This window comes from Saccostrea cucullata, unplaced genomic scaffold (genome assembly GCF_032062105.1).
Source record: "Saccostrea cucullata isolate Sc308-1 unplaced genomic scaffold, CSIRO_AGI_Scuc_v1 ctg895, whole genome shotgun sequence".
Lineage (NCBI taxonomy): Eukaryota > Metazoa > Mollusca > Bivalvia > Ostreida > Ostreidae > Saccostrea > Saccostrea cuccullata.
The window spans coordinates 35,925-44,746 of NW_026922913.1; the positions used below are offsets into that span (position 1 = coordinate 35,925).

The following is an 8,822-nucleotide window of genomic DNA, read 5'->3' on the forward strand; positions in this document are numbered from 1 at the left end:
GTATTATATTTATTTTGAATATATAATTCAAAGTAATAAAAAAAACCATTAAACCACCTATCTGTGTACTTGATTCTTTATAAATATGCACACCATCATTCTGTAGTGGAAAACATTTTTACACAAATGTCCTGATATTTCCAAGGTTGTTAATATACACAATATGGAAGGTGATGTGCATTATTTACATTTGGATATTTATAATTACACCTTCTTGGTTATTATATAATTTCATAGACCAAAGTCACTGTTATCATGACTACAACTGTAATCACCATCCGTGTTCTAGCAATATGATTCCAACCTGTGGCAGCTATCATCGATGCTACTGTGCACGTAAGTAATTTTCATTTCAATAAGTTGCAAAAGTACATTTGGCTAGCTAGTATAAAAAATATGATAATATAATTTCAGTAGCAATGTGTAGCACAAAACGTCATCGGTCGACGCCCATTAGCGCTTAATTTGTCTACGAGGAAAAACACACCATTCGAAAGGCGACTACACTTTTTATTAAATGATGAGGAATTTTGATGCTCTCTGATTGGTATAGACGCCTTTTTTGTGAGATGTTCCTCAGAGTGAGTTCATCTCAAATGACGTTCTGGGAGGTTTATTCGGGTTTTTCCTCTTGATCAACCATAGATTTTCTTGCATTTTCTTCTACAAATCAAATTGGACGACTTATAGCATGTGTCTTTGTGAATGCAATGTAAACATGGCAGATACCAATTAAACAAAACTACTTTCTTACGTACAATAGTTGAGTATTATTGTTTAATAAAATGTTGTAAAATTCCTGATCATTTAATAATATACACTTATTGACTTTTGAATAAGGTCTACTCGAGACTATACGGACCTGGTCATGTATTGGTTAACCTCGGCCTTTGGCCTCGGTAAACCAATACCTGACGAGGTCCGTATAGTCACGAGTAGACCTCATCAAAAGTCAATAATTGTATAAAATCAACCTCCATGAAAATTCAATTATTTTTTTTTATATTTCTCACCACTAGAAAACTAGAAAACCAGTTATTAAATGTATTTTTCTCCGGAATGTATCAATAGTATACGAGTAAGTGTATTCCTGAGATTTTCACAAAACTTATAACTTGATCGCAATTTGACGTCTAACAATTTAAAGCTACAAAATAAATAATTAACTAATAATTTAATTTCCATTTAAAGCAGTAAAACTCTCAAAAAAAGGTTAATAAGAGGTCGAACAATCGTAACGAAGACATAATTTTCGTTTATTTGCCACTTAACGCAATTTTTTCTTCATTTCTTCATTTAAAATAAAAATGATAATGAAAGAGTAAATCTCTCCCCGTATTTTCATACATCCGTTTATAGGGTTTCTACCATAGATATTTATTTAATTTTTTGTGAAAAACAAGTGTCTTATTCTCATTTGTAATTTTCAACTATTTTCACTAATGAATAAACAAAATATGAAGAAATTCCAACAACTTTTGGATCAGACCTCGTATTTTATGCTTATGAAATATAATGTGTAAATATTTTAAACATTTTTTAGATCAACCAGTCAAACACCCAGGTATGGATGTTTAAATAGCATTTTTTTTTTATAAGATTATGAAATATATAAAACTTTGTTTAAACATTTATATTTATAGAAATTCATTACGTTCCCGTACCACAATGTTCCTCACTTTGATATTTAATCAACATCTTAAAATAAACATCTATTTGGGTTTGTTCCTTATATATATATATATATATATATATATATATATATATATATATATATATATATATATATATATATATATATATATATATATATATATATCTATATCTATATTTTTTTGTAGAAACAACTCAGTCGTCAGTTGGTAAGAATATAATTCGTATATTGAAATAAAATCCAATTCCTATTTATGCATTACTTGTTAAATATACTTTTAAATATACATATGCGTAAATTTACATTCTATCTTTAATAGCTTCTACACTAAACCCAGGTAAGATACAGATCTCATATACTTTTTCGATAATCTAAAAAAAGGAAAAGGTTTAAGAATTGATTTCATCATAATATAATCACTTTAATAGCAATACAATAAAACTCGTTTATATCGAAGTCACTGGAACCTGTGAAATTACTTTGCTATATCCGTAATTCGTTCTAACCGTATAAAAAACATTAAAGAACTTTATTCGGTAATAACCAATATTTGCCCCCCAAATCAAACTTTGATGGAGATATATTTAACTAAGTTCTTAAACAGGGGGGGGGGGGGTATATGCTGACTTCAACGCATTGAATTTTTTCATAAGTAATGACGCCATATGTACGTAATGACGTCACAAACATGACGTAAATTTCAAGTTTTTATGAATTTTACAGAAAAATGTACATATTTCGTCGATATTTTGAGTAAAAGTCACCGAGCGCATGTGTGTTCAGGATCAATATTTTGATATAATGTGTAGAATGATAATATCAATGAAATATGTCAATATTGTTCCTGAACAAACTTGCGCTCTATAAATTTTAAAGCTAAAATTGTTGAAATTTTGTCCATTTTGTCCTCTTTCTGAAAAAGGATATAAAATCGGACTAGTCTGTGACGTCATAAGAACAAAAATTGTGAATACACTGCTTTGACACTATAATATTTTCTGTTAATTTATATTTCTCATACAATTTATTGAATTCAGCACATTTCAGGAAGTTTTCAAAATTTGACTTTTGTGGGGGCAAAAATATGCAATATACCGCATATAGTTCTTTATAAAGCTGGGGATCCAAGATCCGTAAATTCGCAATATCTGTGTTCGTACTAAACGAGTTTTGCTGTATATATAAACAGCGAAATTCTAAAACTCAATTTGCAGAAGAGATCGCTGAACCAATGGTAAATTTTGACAGATCATGCAGAGGTCAAACTCTCATATTTTCTCGACTGCAATTTCAAAGTTCATTTGATAGAGTTACCTTTTATGTAAGATAACGAAATGAAATAATATAAAGGCAGATATTTTTTTTGGTATGAAAATCCTCTTTTAACATCTTGAGATAAATGACTTATTTTCTGATTATTTTTTATTCAGTTGCCCAGTCTTATGTGCACTGTAACCAGCATTCTGATTGTACCAGCCACAAATGTTCCACTGACAAACCCACTCCGTACTGCAAGCACGATCATGCTTTTATAATTTTTGAAATCGGGCGCCACTGTGCCTGTACGGGTAAGATTCAGCATACTGGATTAACGTGGGTGTTATATATAATGTGCATTATTTCTATATTAATGAAATAGTATTATTTTATGTCTCATTGAATTCTTAGTTCAACGTATACAAATTCTAAATATTTCATTTACTTTAACAAGTACATGCATATATTAAACACATGAATAATCATGAAAAAATAAACATTACAATATTAATAACACAAAAAATGATTGAAATGTTTTATTTATCAAATTCATGATTTCCTTTTTGAAATCAAAAAAATGGTAAGGTAAATGAGAGATGAAGAAAAGTAGGTATGGGAGAAAGAAGGTGGGTGTGAGATGCAGAATGTAGATAGAGAAATTAGAGGAATGGAAGAAGGTGAGGAAAAGGTGAAAATTAGGAAAATTTCAAGAGAAAAATGGGGGTGAGAAAACACATTGACCGGGGAAATTAAGGGTATCGGCTAATAGGAAAAGTTTTTCCTATCCACATCTCATAAATAATCAACTAAGTAATCATTCATATTAACTTTCAGTTGATATGTACTTTCAGTAAGAATAAACTACAGTGTAATGAATAATTTTGTATTATTTCTTTATGCAAAGAGTGTGTGGAAGATAGAGATTGTCACTGTCCAGCTGGAACAACACCAAACTGTGACCACTACCTCCTTTCCCACAACTTTGGGACTTGTCAATGTAATCCAACGATAAGTAAGTCAAGATTTCTGACACTAATAATAAATAAATACACAAAATGTTATTGGTATCACTCACATTATGTGTATTGCTCAATATGTATTCTAATAAGGTCTTTCGAAGATTCACATATTTGTTTTTGACAATCAATTGAATACTTACAATCAAAATTCTTTTTAATCTTAACTTTCGATCTGGAACTATAGGCATATTGTCAAGGCGACAAGTCAAATGTAAATTTTTCATTAAAACAAGTGTTTTACTTTGGGTTGTCCTTTAAAACAAAATTCAATTTACTGTAATTAAAAAAAATGTTAATAGAGGAACATTTCATTACACAGACGAATACTGTATGGTATTTGGACTGATGCAATCCGTTAAAATTGAATGGTTAAAGCTTTATGGAAACATTATAAAAAATCAACATCTATTAATTATCCTTTCTGCTCATCATTGTCTACGGTTATTTTCGTTAATTCCCGCTCATGCCAAAGAGCCCACGGCTGACCTGGCCGGTTGGCAAGGGATGCTCACTCCTCCATGGTACCTGATCCCATCTCAGATGTTTTAGAGGTCCGTGTTTGCTCTGCTCCAAATTTTGTATTGATTTATAGACTTTTAAGCTTCACTATTCGTTATCTCCATGTATTTCATTGTATGGATTTGCAATGAAGAAATGAAATATTCGGAATTATAGAAATATTTGTCGCTATAACGATAACCATAAAAATGGCTTATTTATACACAGAATATATTAATTAAATCAATAAATCAATGTTAATTTTTGAGGGTCTTGTTTCATAATTAATACCTAATAATTGAAATGTTATAGAGGTTTTCATTTGCATTATCATTATTATTAACTTATATACTTAAAAGACATATTCTATGAACAATTATTTTCATTGTCTCTACTTATATTTTCCAGCATCTACATCAAGAGAAAGTAAGTGTTACCTTGATTAGATTGAGAACAACTTAAGTTTATTATTTATTTGATATATTATTTCTATATAAAAATCAATTAAGAAATCCAATCTGGCAATAACTTATACACAAGAACACAATTATTTTTTTATTATTAACACCATATTTTTAATACATGAACCAAATCTATACAAGTCAAAAAACACATAAACATAAATATATTTTTTGGATGTAGTTTGTTATTGTAATATATTCTAACAGGTACAACAAGTACTACTGGTAAGCTTTTTAATCAATAATGTTTTCATTGCTTTTCTTCCTTCGACAGAAAAAAGATACATGTACATTGGGCTTTGTACTTCGTAAATTGTTTAGAAAGCAGAATTAACAATATGCTTTAAAAGCAGCCAAAAAAAAAAAAAAACATTAATGCAAAATAAATTGAATACAATATATAATTCGTTTGGGTTAAATTTTGATATAATTATTTGTCATTTTCTTTGAAGCAAAGGAATTATCATTATTTGTATCTTGAGATATATTTACATATTTAATGTTCATTCTAGAAAACTATGGTGTAAATATAGCATAATGCATTATGAATAATTGTATATGAAATTCAAATACAGTGATTCATTTAGTATTGAAGAATTCGTTCGCCTATATATTTGCACGTAAATAGTATCCTCACATAATAAGTATTAACTTTTAAAATGCAGCTTCTACGGGAAGGGATGAATAATTATTTATTTGAATTTGTTATAAAATGAAATGAAATATTTAGTTTTATAGAAATTCTCCTCCTCAGAACCACTTAGAAAAAGATAAACTTATTCTTTTTTTTAAAAATTGAAAGAATCAACTCTTACATCGATGTTTTTTTGGGGGTCTCCTTTCCCATAAGTTTTATGTATACATGTTTATAGAAAAGGCTAACATAGTAGTAAATCATTTTTTCACAATATTTTACTTTAAGGACATACGCAACGTACATGTACCTCACCTATTCTTTTTTTTTAAATGAAAGAATTAACTCTCACATCGATGTTATTTCTGGGGTCTCCTTTCCCATAGGTTTTATATATACATGTTTATAGAAAAGACAATCATAGTAGTAAATCATTTTTTCACAATATTTTACTTTAAGGACATACGCAACGTACCTCACCTACTGATAATTTTTCAAGATATTATAAATTTTAACTTACAATACCATTACATGTTCTTAGAAAAAAAAATTAGCATGCGTTACCAGGGGTTTTGAAAAGATATCAAACTGTGAAAATTTTTGCATTATTTAAAGAAAAAAGAGCAAAATTACAAAACATTAAATTCCAGATTTTTATGCGCCCGGATCGAAAGATCCAAGGCGTATATTGTTTTTGTCCTGTCTGTTTGTCTGTCTGTCTGTTTATCTGTTTGTCTGTGTGTCTGCAAACTTTAACCTTCGCCATAACTTTTGAACCATGAACGAAAGAGACTTCATATCTGGTATGCATACTCCACTAATTAAGCTCTTTCAAATGACACCAAGGTCAATGACCGTGTGACCTTGACTGTGACCTATATGCTAAAAATATTTTTTTCTGCAAACTTTAACCTTCGCCATAACTTTTGAACCATAAAAGGTAAAGACTTCATATTTGGTATGCATACTCCACTGATTAAGCTCTTTCAAATGACACCATGGTCAATGACCTTGTTTCTTGACAAACCAAGTATTATTTTAAGTATTATGCTAAAAATAATTTTTTTGTCTGCAAACAAACATAACCTAAAATTACATGAGAATAAACTTCTCAAATCCCTACAAAACACAACCTGCCTGTTCACAAAAAAGGTGGGTTATCTAAAAAATACAGGCCACAAATCCAATAAGATATTGGATCCACACACCCAAAGGCGACTTGGCAAGAGCAACAATTATCTATTATCTTCTGGGATAAATTATAAAACTAACAAATTAAAAAGACACCCTTAAATCATTTTTAGCATAGTATCAACACACAAGGAAAAAATTATATATATATATCAATATTAAGAAATAATTCATTTGAATTTTTAATAAAATGAAACTGTGTCTCAGAAAAAGATAAACTTATTCTTTAAAAAAATGAAAGAATTAATTTTTTTTTGAACCTTCACCATAACTTTTCCAAGTTTTATATATACATGTATATAGAAAAGACTATTATAGTAAATCATTTTTTCACAATAATTTACTTTTAAAGTCTTCATATGAAGATTTCCATTTTGAATTTGCTTATCCAATGAATCGCGATAGAAAAGATTTAATATTATATATTTACATTTGCAAACATCTCTCTTAGATGAATCAAATGAAGAGAAAATATATTCAATTCTGTGTGAATGTTACCTTGACTGTGACCAAATCACAAAGCGAGGTGATAAAATATGCAACTTGTTTTATTTTAAGTTAATTGAAAAAGATAAAATGATAAACAATATGGATATTTTTCAATCAGGAGATGTACACTGAATCTTCTCTTGATGTGAATAATGTTTTGAATACTATAATTAGCCTAAAAATTGTTTTATAATTCCTTTGGAGGTGTACAAAACAGGCATATATAATATTTTAAGAATTATGAAACAAGATTATTCTCAGCAGCGACCACTGTTCTTTCACTATGTACAGATATTTCCTGAACTGGACTGCTAAACATGAATGTAAATATTCAAATGTTGGAGCGAGGAAAACTAACTTTGACCTAACAATAGGTCAAGTTCAAAACATAGCAATTGTGTATAAATGCAAATTTACTCAAAAGGTCTTCAAATGTAAATATGAAGATTAAACAACATTTAAAATTTTTTTATCCAAGGATCATTGACCAACTAAAAGAAAAGACTTTTTAATTGTTGTTTATTTCTTAAATTTAACTGTGAGAATGAGAGGACAGAGAATGATAAGAAATTAGGATTAAACATGTATGAAATGCAAAGAAAAAATATTTTTATTTTAAATTGAATCTATAATTTGGCAGTTTGACCGTTAATGCTGATTTAAAATGTTTTACCGGCGACGCGTTGGAGCCGGTGAGTTTGACCGTTAAATCAGCATTTCAACAAAATAGATAGTTATACCCATTCTAATGCAATCTAAGCATTCTGTTTGTTGTTTACGTCTTATTTTGTTGAGTTTTGTGAATTGAAATACGTCACGGAGCATTGTGTTTTTGCGTCGCTCTATTATGACGTCACAATGAAAAGCTCTCACTCTCGTTAATGCTCGTTTTACTGCTTCAAACATCAGTACATTAGCCAGTCAAAGCGTGTTTTACAAAACAATTGCATTAGAATGTCATTTAGTTTGGTTAAGTATTACTTTATTAAATTACTTCATGCGTATTATTGTTAATATTACTATTATTACTACATGGATTATTATCACTAATTATATCCTTATTATTAAAGTTACAATTTGCTTTTATATATATGTAATCAAGAAAAATGCAATTATATTTTTTTCATTTTTTTAATTTATACTTTCCAGCATCTACATCAAGAGGAAGTAAGTATTATCTTGATCAAACTGATAACAACTCAGTAATTAACTAAAGTTTATTATTTATTCGATAAATTATTTCCAAATGAAAAACATTTAATTAGAGCCAAATAAAATCTGACTTTGATTTAAACACAACAAGGAACCTTTTGTGATAATACGCCATATTTTTATTATATTAGCCAAATCTAGTCACAAACACAAGAAAACATCAATGCATTTTTGTATATATTTCTTTATTGTAATATATTCTAACAGGTACAACAGCTACTACTGGTAAGCTTTTTAATCAATAATGTTTTCAATGCTATTCCTTCATCGACAGAAAAAGATGCATTTATATTGTTCTTTGGATTTTGTAAATGTTTTGAAAGCAGAATAAACATTTCGCTTTAAAAGCAGCCAAAAATAAAAAAAAAACATTTGTACAAACCTCATTGAATATATATTTTTTGGGG

General features: G+C 28.8%; 2 long non-coding RNA genes across 2 annotated transcripts; both read left to right on the forward strand.

Annotated features, from left to right (window-relative positions):
* The first annotated feature begins 238 nt into the window (after positions 1-238).
* LOC134262778 (uncharacterized) lies at positions 239-1,877 on the forward strand. Its single transcript, XR_009991104.1, has 3 exons — positions 239-336; positions 1,544-1,564; positions 1,842-1,877. It is a non-coding gene; the product is annotated as an uncharacterized LOC134262778 (long non-coding RNA).
* A 1,207-nt stretch (positions 1,878-3,084) lies between these two features.
* On the forward strand, positions 3,085-8,373 carry LOC134262779 (uncharacterized). The gene is made up of 4 exons (XR_009991105.1): positions 3,085-3,222; positions 3,816-3,923; positions 4,837-4,854; positions 8,353-8,373. It is a non-coding gene; the product is annotated as an uncharacterized LOC134262779 (long non-coding RNA).
* The last annotated feature ends 449 nt before the right edge of the window (positions 8,374-8,822 follow it).